This window comes from Nanorana parkeri, unplaced genomic scaffold (genome assembly GCF_000935625.1).
Source record: "Nanorana parkeri isolate BGI_ZX_2015 unplaced genomic scaffold, ASM93562v1 scaffold117, whole genome shotgun sequence".
Classification (NCBI taxonomy): Eukaryota; Metazoa; Chordata; class Amphibia; order Anura; family Dicroglossidae; genus Nanorana; species Nanorana parkeri.
The window spans coordinates 1,610,001-1,625,686 of NW_017306385.1; positions in this window are offsets into that span (position 1 = coordinate 1,610,001).

The window sequence follows — 15,686 nt, forward strand, 5'->3', positions numbered from 1 at the left end:
TATATATATATATTTATTTAATATACAGTATGTAAAACAGTTTGAAAACATATACACTTCTAAAAAGTTCCCCTTTAAATATAAAGGGAAGGGTTTGTCATAAATAAGTGTCTAATGTAAATATTACTCACCTTCATGGTCCCAGTCTCTAGATTCCTTGGTTACCTACCCTGAACCACTTCCAAGATGTGCTCCACCTTCAGCATTGCTACAGTTTCTGATTAATTCCAGATTATGAGAGGAAATAAACAGAAATGCACATAGAGTAGAGGGAAGACTCCCGGTAGACAGAGCCTGTATTTACTAATGACTTAATTAATAAATGTTAATTATTAATTGGGTCAATGTACAAAAGAATTATAGGCCGGTCATTTTTAAAGGGAATTTTCATTTAGCTTAGTGAATGAGGTGAAGATGTGTTGACTTCAATAATCCAACCATTTGCAAGCAAAAATATTGCTTTTTTTCAATCATGCGATTCGGTCATATTTGAAAACGGATTTTTCCCCACACTCACCACCTAAGCTAAGTGAAAATTCCTTTGCAAAGTGCACGTACTCTACCTCCTCGGAAGTCAACCCCATTGTGTCTGTTAAGTGCTAAGTGATAGCTTAAAGCAGACCTGTAGCATTTTTAACCTTATTAGATACACATGTAAAAGAGATCATCTTAATGTAAATTTTATTATAATATGTATCTATATAGATATATATTGTATATATTTCATATTTCAGTGTAAACTTGTATACACTTAAAAAGCAATTGAATTGAAAGTGACTCAAAATCTTTTTAGTTCTCCTTTAAGGAGATGTTTTTTTATTGCTGTATATAGGGCTAATATGTAATACTGGAGACATCCAGTTGTTAGCCACAGATCTAAAGTTTATCTCATTAAGTTTATTGAGCTACATTTTAAAAATACCACTTTTTCTTCTTGTTTTAGGCACCAGACAGGGTCCTCTAAGGTGCCTAAAACTGAAACAAGTTCATCTACTGTTGTCCATAGCAGCCATTCAGAATCCTTGTTTAATTCAAAACTCTGCTGTGCAGAAGTGACAGATGGAAGCTGATTGGTTTGTTTTTAGCAACAAGAAATGTTCTTCTTAGCAAATTTTTTATTCTAAAGCCCAGCTGCATGAAGGCTGCATTCATACCTGAGCACGAACATTTACAGGCAAATTGGAGTGTTTTTTGTGCGATTTTGCACGTTTTTCAGGCGTATTCAGGCATGAGTGGTTTTTGTTTTAGCCCTTGGAGAGCTAGGTACCAGGAGTTGGAAATGTTTGTTTAGGGTTGAAGAATACTTATATTCAATCATTTTTCTGGTATTTCCCAAGTCTATGGGACCAAAAATGCCCCATTCTGCTTCAAAAGTATCTAGTTTTGAACTTCAGGCGCTCAGGTGTGAATCAAGGCTAAAAGGGCTAAAATCTTGTGCGCATAGGCAACATCTTGCCCTTCATAATACCATTACCTCAAATGTCCTTAGTTCTTATAAGCTCCAGAAACGTTCATTAATATGTAATATTTTTTATTGTCATGAAAAGCTTTTTGATACGGTTTGCATTTTACGTCTGGTGGTCAATAGCACTGTCTGCTTAAACATGTTAATGTTGTGACATTATTTAAATTTAAAAAAAAACAGTTCTGTGGATTCATGGTGGGACTAGAATGCATGTCTCATGTTGTAAGATGTTATATATTAAAAAATACAGAATGTGTTACTGTTCACTCTTTAAAAACGCTTGTGTGTTAGCTCTTTTGTTGTCCTACTGCTTTCTATTGTACCCACACCTTTAAGTGTACAATATGTAAGGACACATTTAAAAAAAAATCTTTTGGGTAGATCATAGAAGGGTTGGACCCTTTGTCAAGCTTCTATTGCTGTTTGTGCCCCATTTGAGGCGATTCCCCCTTCTTTGTGTCCTGGTGATTAGTGATGGGTGAACTGACCTGGGTTCAGTTTGCTTGGACATTCACCAAACCAAAGCAGGAATCTAGGTTTGATGAACATCCAAGCGAACCAAACCCAGTGCACTTATTCTTTAAAGCTCCATCCTATCCGAAATTCAGCACTGCCTTGTGTCCTATGCACTCCACAGTGGTATCTTAAGCAGTTGTCCCCCCTACCCCCTTACTAGTTCACATCTGTGGGCCACAGAACACATCCACCATATGTATGGAGATGAGGAGAGGGGGGGGGGAGTGTTCTGTAATCCTAACACACTTTCTGTCCTGAATAACAATAGGTAAAGTATAGTGAATGGCAGGAAGTGTGTGTTACTGGCAAGATCACCAGGGCAGAATAAAGGAAAAAAAGGTTTGAAAAAGAACTAATGCGGCCACCATATCTAAGGACTGCTAAACTGTAATATAATCCAAATTTGTTCATGGGTTCAGATGCACTTTAAGCTCCCAAGTCGAGCAAATAGAGAAATGGAAAAAAACGCTGATTTGATGGGTACCGGTGAATATAGTTTCTTCATTACCATTATTAATGCGGGATACGGATAATCCCTGGGCTCCACAAGCGCAGAAATAAACAAATGTTTCAATCCGTGGAAGGCTTTAAACTAATAAACAAAACTATTTCACAACATGGGAAGCTTTAAAAATAACTAAAAGGCTTTGAAAAATAGCAACTTGTATTAACCTTATTCTGAAGGTTTCAGAAAAGACTCAGTGTGATAGATACAGTCACAATACACTACAGAGGACTTGAAGAACATAGAACATAAACCTCAATATAATTCATCTAGACTTCCGGCCACCCACTCATCTCAATGCAGCTGAGAACCATGGCCGGTAGGGGATAGAGGTGCAGCTGGCTGTGGGTTGAGGGACTTGGGGAGCAGCTGTGAGTGGGTGCTGAGAGCGATTTGCCTACGTTGTGGTTTCCCCAGCGTCCATGTCCCTAAAATATTTTGGTCTTATAGTACTTTCAGCAGATTGTGCCTGCCTGTTCTCATATAGGACTTAGGGGTCAATCGGAGCTGGAATCTAATACCATCTGAACTGTTTACAGCATCAGACCTTACTGAAGAATATTCAGGTACTGTGCTGGCGCATGCACTAGGGGGTGCAGACCATCGCAGAAAACAATCTGTTCAAAATGGTGACCCGCCCTGGGAGGTGCGTCTTCCAGCCGTTCAATTACAGTGGCCAGGTGGAGGGTGGTTAAAGTGTATGCAAACCCTATTTTTTTTTTTAAATCTGTTGCAAAATTCTTTACTTGGAGATACTGCCTGACCTGATGGCCAACTACAGGTGCTCACACAACAGGCTGACAACACTGCTACTAATTGGGGGGCAGCGACAGCCAACACAAAGCCTTTAAAGAGACTCTGCCCTCAGGTACTGCAATGCATCAACTTTTTTTATTGTCGGTTTCTTACAATGCTTCACACTTTGACACGAGGATTGCTTCTAAAAGCATATATGACACAATTTATTTAAAGTGACAGTAAACTCAGGAGTTATATCTTTAAAAAATACATACCTGAACAATTAACAAAAATGTAGTTTGGTGTATCACTCAGCTGTAGATCCTCCAATCATCTCTGAATTGGTGCTGACACTGTCCTTCCTTCTGGAGGGTGGCTACTTTTGTTCCCCGATGTCCCTGTGTGAGTTGTAAAGTAGCCACAGTTCCAAGCTCGCTCCTGTGATGGACTACAATCTCAATACAATTAATTTAGTAAACTCAACATGAGACTGTGGTCCATCACAGGAGTGAGTTTGGAGCGGTGGCAACATTACAACACACACAGGGACCATGGGGAACAAAAGTAGCCACCCTCCAGAAGGAAGGACAGTGTCAGCACCAATCCAGAGATGATTTGAGGATCTACAGCTGAGTGATACACAAATAAGATACATTTTTGTTAATAGTTAAGGTACTTGAATTATGTATTTTTAAGATTTAGTTTGATTTAGATTGATTTTTATGTCACTTTAAGTTGCATTCATCAAAGGACAACACTCACTTTTGCAATAACCCTTTTGGGAAGGAGTGGTTGAAGAGGACCGGGATCCTTTGTCCAGGGGAACAAACACAACCAGGTGGCCCTAAGCTGTCACAGGTCGACTCTATTGATTGGGAAGTGAGCGAACACATACCGACACTCACTCACTTTCCGATCATCTCCCTGCAGTGAGCGGTGAGAGAGGGGGATTCTCCCCTCTCCGATCCTCCAGCGCTAGATAGGTAGAGCCCGCTGTCACTCACGCAGCAGGGTGGATCCAGACAGTATTGTCGTGATTTATCCCGGCTGCAGCGCTCTCAGTATATTGCGGGCAATAGCCTGCAATATACTGAGCTTTGGGTCACGGGAGAAGGTTAGTATATGTCCTCCCGTGACCCTAAAGAGAACTATGGAGAAAAACACTTACCCCATAGTTCTCTTTTAAGGTACATGGATCCATTTTTAAGATTTACCTCCTGAGTTTAGTGCCATGTTAAATTCATCACTTGATGTTCTGGCACAGAAAAAGGTTCCTGATTGTATCTGGAGATGCCGCTGCAGCTGCAGGCATTATACAGTGGGATACAGGAGATCGACACATCTGGAAAGGTCAGTTTCAGAAGAAACTTCACCCATTCCCCATTGACGGAGCGGACCGATGGTAAGAGGGCAAAATAAAAACATAAATATATATATCTCAGAGAAGATTCTGCTTTACAGGCACATCTTCTCTGAGGACCTTTAGTTCAGCAATACTGTTGCTTTAAGACCCCTTGTTGGCAGTAGTGGAACACATCTACAGCCTGTGATATTACATAGTGCTGTTTGATAAGCCGAGACAGCGCTCATTGTGGACATTTGTAGCCCTATTAAAGTTCAGTTATGAATATTTGGTGAATTTAAACTAGACATAGGGAGCCCTGGCCTGTGACATACCATACTAGAAAAGGTAGGAGGATATTTGCAAATAACCGCACTCTTATATTAAAGTCATCTTGGAAAGTGTAGGAGGGGGATAACGGAAAATTTAGGTTTTTTTGTAAGTTGAACTTCTGGCAAATATTTAAGAACCAAGAAACTATTTTAAAAAATCATAAAATGTATTTTTACATGGAACTAGCACTCGCATAGGTACCTGAATATGTCTTGTAATCAGCCCCATCATCCTCTGCATGGCACGGCAGGGGTAGCACTGTGAGCCAATCAGGGTTTTATTGCTCAGGCATGCCTATACGAGAAAATAGCAAGACATGATCTCATCAGTGTGCTGCTGCTCCTTCTTCAGGAAAGAAAATCACAGACTGGGGTCTGTGGGTCCTTGACCAGACTGTAATGCATAGCAGCAGTGTAGAATGCAGAAAGGTCCAGGGTCAGCCTATGCTGTTTGGAAGGGGGTGCTTATTTAATGAGACTGGCTAAAGAAAATTACAAGTCCTTTGGCAGGAAAACACAGTTCCAGTATATGTATTTCAGCTCTGTATTTAGCTTTTCATCTTCTGTTCTGCTTTAAATTGTTTTGGAACTGCAGTTCATGCAGATATTTAACTATGAAACTGTTGTTTATTATCAACAAGTCCCCTTTGAATCTATAGCAGATTCACATGGAAGTCATTTCCATTGAATTAACCTAGTTTTCTATATGTAAATGGATTGTCCTGGAAACTCAGCTAAGCTGTACCAGCTCATAGAGGAATAGGGACCTTAAAAATATTATCTGCCTATTTATGTATAGACGGTTATTATATCAATGCATTGAACATTTTGGGGTCTATTTATAAAGAGTTTACAGAGCCATTCACCCTGTGAATCTCTGTGAATGATCATTCTGTGTGAATAGAGTTTAAAAATAAGCATTCTCAGCATATTTTCTTTTCAGGTTGAATGTAAAGTAATACAGCATTATGGCCACTAGATGGAGACATAAGTATTTATTTCATATGCTCCTTAGCTCTACCTAGTGGCCATGATGTGGTATATCATTACATTTGACCTGAAAAGAAAATAGATTGAGAAAGTTATTTTTTACCTTTATTTGGGCAGAACGAACATTCACAAAGATTCACAGGGTGAATGGCTCTGTATACTGCACTGTTTTGTCTAGATCTGTGTCCGATTATGCTCTCACTGTCCACTGCATGTTTGCAGAACTCTAGGACCATAGCTCACAAGGTCCCAAAATAAGTATAAGTCACATACATTTTCCAAAACTTGGCTGTACTCTCAAGGTATGTGTTACGTACTGTGGTGTGAGCTCGAAGTGACTAGGAGGACCTCCCTTGCGGTTCTGTCTGTGGACCCCTGGGGTTGAAACAGGGGGCGCACAGGCAAGAGCAGCACGGGTGCCGGATGTGGAGTGGTGCTCCACCAGAGGATTCCAGGGATGGTCAGGAACAAGCCGGGTCAGAGCCAGAGGGTAATAGTATAAGCCAAAATCAGGAAGCAGAGAATGGTCAGAGACAAGCCGGGTCAGGAGCCAGAGGGTATTCGTATGAGCAAAATCAGGAAGCAGAGAAGGGTCAGGAACAAGCCGGGTCAATCTAAGAGCAGGAAACAGGGAGCTGAACACACAAACACTGGTCACAGGCTGAAGATCACTCAGCAATGATTGAGCCTGCTTATATAGCCCGAGTGACATCACTGGGCGTGTGTCATGACGCACGGGGGCGTGCCCCAGCGGGCCGCCTTGTCACACGTGGGCGTGCCTCACCGGGCCGCCGCGTCAGACGTGGATGTGCCTCGCTGGGCCACCGCGAAAGACGTGGACGTGCCTCGCCGGGCCGCCGCGTCAGACGGGGGCGTGCCTTGGCGGGCCGCTGCATCACACGGAGGCATGTGACACCTGCGGGGGTGCGTCTTGGCCCTGGACTGCGGGCTGAGACCCGACAGTATGATGGAATGTGTTATGTAATGGGCATTAACTTGCTGTACATCTCGGGGTGCACTGTTTGTCCTTATAGTGGTGTGTACATTTAATATATTTAATATACATGCACTAACATAAAGTGACCCTGTCACTTTGCCAATTCACCAGCTACCTGAGTTGCTGACCCAGAACAAGTATAGCGATAAGGAATTCTGACACACATTTAAAGCATGCTTGTTCTGTAGACATGTGCGATTCATTGCGTTGAGAATTGAAATTCATACGAAATGGGATGAAAATGAAAGCCATAAAAGAACAAAATTCACTCCAAAAAAATGGCCAATGGACCCTTAATAAACATCCTCAACAATACTTAAGCCAAGGCATCATAATGAAGGCCAAGTCAGGAATGGCAGCCTACATACACTGACTGGCCAAAATAAACTCACACACTGTAATATTTAATTGGACCGCCTGTAGCTTTGATTACCGCACACATTCGCCATGGCATCGTTTCGATAAGCTTATGCAATCTCACAACATTTATTTCCATCCAGAGTTGCTTTTATTTTTCACCAAGATCTTGTAGTGATGATGGAAGAGTCGGACCTCTGCGTAAAGTCTTCTCCAGCACATCCCAAAGATTCTCAATGGGGTTAAGGTCTGGACTCTTTGGTGACCAATCCATGTGTGACATAATGTCTGATGCTCCCTGAACCACTCTTCCACAATCTGACCCCCATGAATCCTGGCATTGTCATCTTGGAATATGCCTAATGTGCCATCAGGGAAGAAAAATCCATTGATGAATAAAACCTGATCATTCAGTATATTCAGGTAGGAGGCTGACTTAATTTTTTGGGGACATAATGTTGCTGAACCGAGACATATAAGCAGGTTGCCTACTTGCTTAGCAAAATCCAGGTGATTACTTTTTTTTTTTTGGACAGGCAGTGTATTTTTTTCTTGACATTTTTTCCTTTGAAATAGTAAAAAGAACAAACTGGGTGAAAAAGGGATTCAGTAATTGTGGATTCCATATTACATCACTTTGCAGTATGTTGCAATGACTGAGAGGGTCCCCCGTCCATATGTTAGGTTTAGGCTTATTGCGAGGAACAATCAGCAATAAATGTAATGTATAGTAGAGAATAAACAGGAAGCAAAGGATTAATGTGGTTTCTACAAGTGGTTCTGAATCATACGCTGTCTACAAGTATACCGCAATACTGTAAACCAGCAAAAAATAATGATGACAAATGTAAAAAAAAGGAGCAGAAAGAACCTAAGACAAGAGTTTAATTATTAAAAGGAAAACATTGATTTTTAGAATTTTTTTCTGACCAATTAACCTGTTTACCACAAGCAACGTTCTGATATGAAAATAATGGACTATTTATAGGAAAAATTATGTAAAGGGCAAAGAACCCACGCCTTGCCATGCCCACTCCACCCATCACATGGACCATGAAGAATACAAAAGTGCTTTTTTTCTCCTTTACTTTTCTTTTATACCAAAATCTGAAATAAGTTAGAGGTTGAATGAAAGGTTTAGTATAGTGTAACACTTCGCTCTGTGAACATCTGAGTTCTAGGTTCACACTGCACTATGGCCTTTAGATGAAGCCAAGGAGCACAGGAAATTCCTCCGGGAACATTTTGTAAATACACCCCCTAGTGTTACAATGACATTACTACAAGAGTATCAAGACAATCCCAGAGAAGACGGGCACTCCTTTATGTCTGGTCCCAAATGTCTTGACCTGGCAGCTGCAATTAAAATAACTATCTAGTGCCTCTACAAATGCTTAAAGTAATTGTGAATCAGCTTTAAAAAAAATAAAGGTTATTATTATTAATATATAAAGTTTTATTCAGTGGTCAACCTCATACAGACCGGGGTTACCCAGAGCGGGGGACGTGTCTGTTTATTATGCAGGCAGGCTGTATGTTACGTCACACAGAGTGTTCCCTGTCTGTGGGCTGCATCCTAGTTTTGGCCCTCTGGTTGGCTGACACATTGAATGCGGGGAAGGTAGAAGGCGCACGGCATGTTTGATGAAGGCAACTGCTGGCAAAAGCCAGCAACTGAGATGTCAGCAATTAATGTATCAGATTAAGGTATTAGATTTACAGCCACGTTCCCTGCTGTCAATCAACACACCAGGGCTGGGCAGGATGGCATGACTGCAAAACTGTAAGTTATATTGATATATGTTATGTATCATTGCCTGCAAGGCTGCAAGACAGCGAAATACAGTTTAGCTCATGTCACACTGTGGTGGAATAAATCTTTGTAACATAGTTATGCTAAAACCCAACCTAATATGTAACATACTGAAAACATACAAACCATGGGAGGTAGGCCCGCCATGCGTCAGCACAGTAAAATAAAAAACAAAATAAAAATAATACAGGCTACATTAACTAAGCAATATATGAACAACCAAACACATAAAGGGATTCCTAATTTTTGGGGTAACATACACTTTAAAACAGGTATGAAGGTCATGAAATAGGTATGCCAAGTTTGCCGGTCATAATAAACATTTAGAGCTCAGCGCACATGGGTGCAAATTAGGGATGCACTGATACCGATACTGGTATCAGTGCCGACACCAAGTATTTGGGTGAGTACTCATACTCGTCCAAATGCTTCGATACCTCTCCCGATAGGAAGATTATCTCTGACCGGCAGTGCCGTAGGGTAACATGGAACCAGCTTCCCGTGCAACCAGCCAATCAGCATAGAGCAGGCTTCCCAGCCAATCAGGAAGCCAGGAGGCGGGTCATTTCTCATTTGATGCTGATTGGCTGGGAATGCGGTATCGGCGAGTACCGAAAGCAAAATATCGATACTCAAACTCGATACCGAAAAAACAGTATCGGTGCATCCCTAGTTCAAATACAGTCACGTGGGCATACAGTGTGGCATCCGCACTCTATGCCCAAATGTGTTTGGGGGACCTGGAAGCACCAACTGCTGCATTTTTCTGTCCATAGGATTGCACATTGTATGTGGGTGTATTGCTTTTACATGGCTGTAAGTTCCCAGAAATGAAAGTTCTGTCAGGAAAAAAAAAGGAAGCAGCTGGGCTTCCAGGTGCCACAAATACAGGCGTCTTTTACGCCCTATTCAGGTTTATAAGCAGCAGCAGCAACACTTGTTGTGGAATACACATCATCAGCCTGGAGCGGAGAATTCCACTGCCATATGCCTTGACCCTGCAGATGCACAATCAATTAGATCAATCTAGAAACATGCTATGCCTAGTTTCCAGCTCATAATAAACAACTAAATAAGGTTTACAAACACAGCAACATTTGTTGTAGAAAAAACGTAATCAGACTGGATTAACACATTCCGAGACTGATTGCAGCCCACCATTTTCATACCCTAGATGATGCCTGAACAAAGATGGCTCCATCCTGGGGACAAGGATGAAAGGACTGTCAGGAGTAGCAAATTTTATTTACTAACTAGTATTTATTTCCTATGCTCTTCAGCTCCATCTGGTGGCCACAATGCGGTATTACATTACATTATATTTGATCTGAAATTATTTATTTTTTTACAAAGAACAATTGTTTTTGCCTCTAGGGTATTTGCAAACAACAAATGTTCTCAGAGTTCCATAGGGCAAATGGCTCTGCAAATTGGTTATAAATAGATCTCTTTGTGTTCACCAAATACCTTTGCAAGCCCAGTTATCACTTTGTAAAAATGCAGTGACGTCATCACGTACATATCCTATGCAGAGAGCAGATCTGTAGGAGGGACCCAGCAGCTCCACCCACTACAGGCTGCCTGCAGATAACTACAGAAGGAGGTAGGGACTAGACCAGTCACCCTGCTCAAGGAGAGAGAGCAGCAGTGACCGGTCTTTATTACAGGAAGCTGCATGTTTCACACTGGATTACTGCACAGATCTGGAAGAAATACACAAAGCTCACGAAGATTCAAGGAAGAATACATGACTCTTGTATTTAGACAATATTAGCTTTTGCTGCCGTTCAGCTTTAATGTACATAATTGTATTAATGCATGTTAATTTATTTAAACTCTTGCTTCTATGCATAGTGTGTAATTTTATAAGAATGCTTGATCAGCCATGTTTTACCATTCAGGTTCTGCTTCCTCCTTAGCTGCTCTGAACAATAGGATGTCTTACCTATTCTATTAGCTTGCGGCAGGTCTACAGACAGAATCATGCATGACTGAGAACAACTCTCTAGAATCCCTAATGATATGAAACCCCCACAATGCTCACGGTAACCATAGACCATGTGATCTTGTTTGCTTAGGCTAAAGACTTTTTTTATTCCAGCTGCAACAAATATAATAAGGTCATTTGATCATTCTGATATGGACCATGTGGAAGCTAGCGGCATATAAACATTTTGGGCCTTTTTTTCAATCTGGTTTATTGTTGTTATAAAAACAGAGATGAATAGAATTAAATGATTGCATGCCACTGCGACTGGAGACCACTTGACCTGCTTTCAATAGCGCAGCTGCATATGAGGTATTGGGAGGACAATGCTGATTCATTTCCCACTGGTTAGATCATTCCATATATGACCTGATTTAGACTCTTCTATCAGATAAAAGACATTCTAATTTTTCATTCCGATCCACCGCACTGATGCCTGATGAACTCGCTAACCTAAGAGGGATTTAAACCAGAGGGCTCCCATTATGCTGACCCACACTAGGAGCCTATTTCCGCAGATGCACACACGTTCCTCACATAAATAATTCCTGAAAATATACCAGATGCCGATCGGATAGCTGAGTAAACTCTTTGATTTGGCAATCATGCTTTTAATATCGCTTCGCAGGAAATGGACCGGCCCACAGGTCAAAGAGTCTGGTTCCAGGAAAAGTTCATTTTCGCTTATTCTGTTTACTTTGCAGTCTATCAACATTATCTATCCAGTTTAGTCGTTTTAGGCAACAACTTGTTTATCACGATCCTCTTTTTTGGGCGAATGAGTAACATTGAAGGTATTTAAGTTAAGTTCATCAAGGGACAACACCCACCATATACTTTGTTAGAAGAAAACTTTTGCAATAACCCTTTTGGAAAGGAGAGGTAGAAAAGGGCCGGGATCCTTTGGCTGGGGGAACAAACACAACCAGGTGGCCTTTTCATTGATGGCAGGGGTAGAATCATGTGGGCTAAAGAAAGTGTACCTTGCAACGTGTACCAAGGTGGGCATGGTGAAAGGAAGCTGTTCCCAAAGGCAGTGGCGTATCCGGGGTATGGCATATATGGCACATACCCTGGGCATCACTTGAAGGGTAGATAGGTCAGCAAAAAATCGTCGACCCGAGTAGACAGCTGACTTTTTTTTCTCCCTGCCCCTCTTCCATGCACATTTTCCTACCCGGCTTTTAGCAACCAGGGATTCTCTGGCTGGCGTCCCACCAGTGGCGTCACTGGTTGCCAGGAGCTGGGTGGGACACTGGGCAGAACGTCCCAGGTTGCTAAGAGTTGGGCAGGGAGATGTGAAAGGGCCATGCACATCTCCCCGCCTAGCTCTTAGCAACCAGAAGAGGACGGGAGAAGTGCATGTGGCCAGGACGCCAGCCCAAGCATCCCAAGATGTTAAGAGCTTGGCAGGGTGATGTGTATGGCCCGTACACATCTTCCTGCCCAGCTTTTAGCAACCTGGGATGCTCTGGCTGATGTCCTGCCCAGCTCCTGACAACCAGTGTTGACACTGGTTGCCACGAGCTGGGCAGGACACCAGGGGCGCAATTTGTTGTAGATACACCTCTGGCTCCTGCAGCCATTTGGGGCCCTTTGCATGTAATCAGACATGCTGAGATTACCTGTGGACAATTGACCCTGGACGCAAACTGTCTGCGATCATCTGATCATCTACAGGGGATCACCTGTAGATGATCAGATGATCGCAGACAGTTTGCATCCAGGGTCAATTTGTGAGACTCACCCAATAAGTGTGAATGTGGCCTAAAAAGAGGACATGTTTTCTCTGGCCTTAGGGTTAGAGTCTGAGCCATGACATTACAGGGAGTACAAATACAGTTAAATTTCTCAGCCAGGCACCCTGTTGTTGTGTTTTCACAGCTGCGTGTCTCCGGGCATTCCCAGTTCATTGGAAACATGGAGTCTGGGAAAACAAAAACAGGAAACAAGAACAAAATTATTACATATGTGTACCATAATTTACTAAAACAGGGCTGAAGAACTATCTACTAAAGTTAATGTTCACCAGAAGGTTTGTTATTTTCCTGCCGCATATTTTAGTTTCAATGATGTGCAATTCCTGCCCCCTGCTGGCTGCAAGTGGGAACTGCATTTTTATACAGAATGATGTGATACATTGCTACTTAAAATGGATGTAAACCCTGACATTAACCTTCTCTTATTTGCTCCATTTGGGTCTGTTAAATATACAATTGAAAGTCTTGTGTCATATCTGTTCGATAATTGCAAAAAAATACATGTTTCTTCTGCCGGAAATCCAGCGCTGTCCTGTGTGCTGTGTACTCTGTAGTCTTGTCTCCACCAATGTTAGCAGGAATTGAGTTAGAACTTCAGAACAAATTCTCCTCATCAGAGATTGGTAAACTGCAGTATATTAGATTTTTGTTTTTCGGTTTATAAACACTTTAAAGTGGGCTTATATCTTATCCTTTACAGCTAAGGAAGGTGCCATCTTAGCCTATATTTGTGTTTCAGTTGCCATAGTGCTGCACACGTGACCCGCTATGACACCAGCCATTTGAGGGCTTGAAAGTTCAGTTGAGAGCTAAAATACGCACAGCGGTAGTTGACATGCCTTGAAAGTAACTGTTTTGGGAGGTCAAGTTCCACTTTAAAGTGAGAGTGCTGCCTAATAACAGACACCACTAGGTACTTACTGTTTACTAGCATCTTGCTAGTGGCTGAGCGGCACAGCCTCAGTGGTTGCTAGGATTCAAGTGGGTGCACCATAACTACCAATGATGCTGTGGGGCTGCCGGCATCTTAAGAACCAGTGATGTGATGGATGGATGCGATAGATGTGATCCTAGCTCCACTGGTTGCTAGGATGCTAGCAGCCTGGGTTGCACAGCCTCATTGGTTGCTAAGGCACAAATAGGCACACCATAACAACCAATTATGCTGTGTGGCTGTCAGCATCTTAGCAAACCAGTGATGTGATGGATGTGATCCTAGCACCACTGTTTGCTATGATGCTAGCAGCTGGGCCTGCCAGCCTCATTGGTTACTAAGGCGCAAGTTGGCACACCATAACAACCAATGATGCTGCGGGGCTGTCAGCATCTTAGAAACCAGTGATGTGATCCTAGCGTCACTGGTTGCTATGATGCTAGCAGCAGGGGCCGCACAGCCTCATTGGTTGCTAAGGCGCAAGTGGGCACACCATAACAACCAATGATGCTGTGGGGCTGCCAGCATCTTAGCAGCCAATGATGTCATAGGTGTGATGTCAGCTGCCCCAGCAGACTTGTAGCTGTCACTCAAGTGACACTGTAAAAACGAGTAGGCAAACTCTGGCCCTCCAGCTGTGGTGCCACTACAAATCTCATTAGGCATTGCAATTCTCTGACAAGCACAGGCATGACCCCCAGAGCCAGGTGTATTATGGGATTTTTTAGTTTCACCACAGCTGGAGGGCCAGAGAGTTCTGCATTATTTTAAGTTGGTGACAGGGCCTCTTTAAGCGTATAGTTTTACCTGGAGTTCCACTTTACCTTCTACAAGGACTGCAGAGCTCTTACAGTGCTGAAAACCTTTTGATTGATGCGGCAATATGATTCCTGCACTGTAATCTGTACCGGGCAGCAGATTCTGGATGCGGCCTGTCACACATTTTAGTGTCTCTTTTACAAGTACATTACCTTGAGTTTATAACATGTGGAAAGACAGCAAGTAATGTTTTATGAGTTGGAACATTCCTCCTGTTTTCCATTTTACACCTTCGAAGATTTTGATCTGGGTGCGGGATTTTTATTTTATGTTTGCCTGTTCAACCCCTTCATGACCAGGACATTTAGGGCCTTGGTACGATACCGTGCAATTAAAGGATTCATTATTGCACAACGCACCTAGCCTGCATTACCGAGTGCTAGGTGCTTTGTGTTACCATTCATTTGGGTGGCACCCCAATTGTACCCCTGCATGTACAACTTTTTTCACTGCAACACAGTAATGCAGTACTTTGTGTTGTGCTGCGTTGCAGGGCATGGCAGCCGGAAGGTGCATTTGGGTCATTCAAATAAGTGTGATTAACACGATGCTATGGTGTGCATGGGCCCTAAACCTAAAGACTTGTTTTTATTGTAGCTACAAAGTGCTATGACACAGTGCAGAGGAAAAATTTTTTGGGATCAAACAGTGTTTTTGCAACACTGCTTTGTTGTGGTACTTTCTAAAATCAAAGAGCACGTAAAGCAGGCCATACACCTATAGATTATCTATCTATCGCTCAAAACACCTGAACACTGCCTGCATCCAATCAGATTCTTCAGGTATTTTGACAGCCAACAAGGCAGACTAGCAAGATACTGAAGCTTGGCCCAGCGGGAGATTCCTCCATCCACACAGTTCAGCGTAGATGGAGGAATTTGTTGCACTTTTTCCATCTGACCAGAGAAAATCTGCAGATAATCTATGGGTGTATGGCCAGCCTTAGTTTGGGTCAATGGGGTTGATTTACTAAAGGCAAACAGGCTGTCCACTTTGCAAGGAAATAATCCCATAGCTTAGTGAAAGAGTTCTAAAGTCATGTTGCAAAGAATACCCAATCACGTACTGGGAAAATAAAAAAATATTTTTGCTTGCATATAATTGGATGGGGGAAGTCAGCGGAGCTTCACC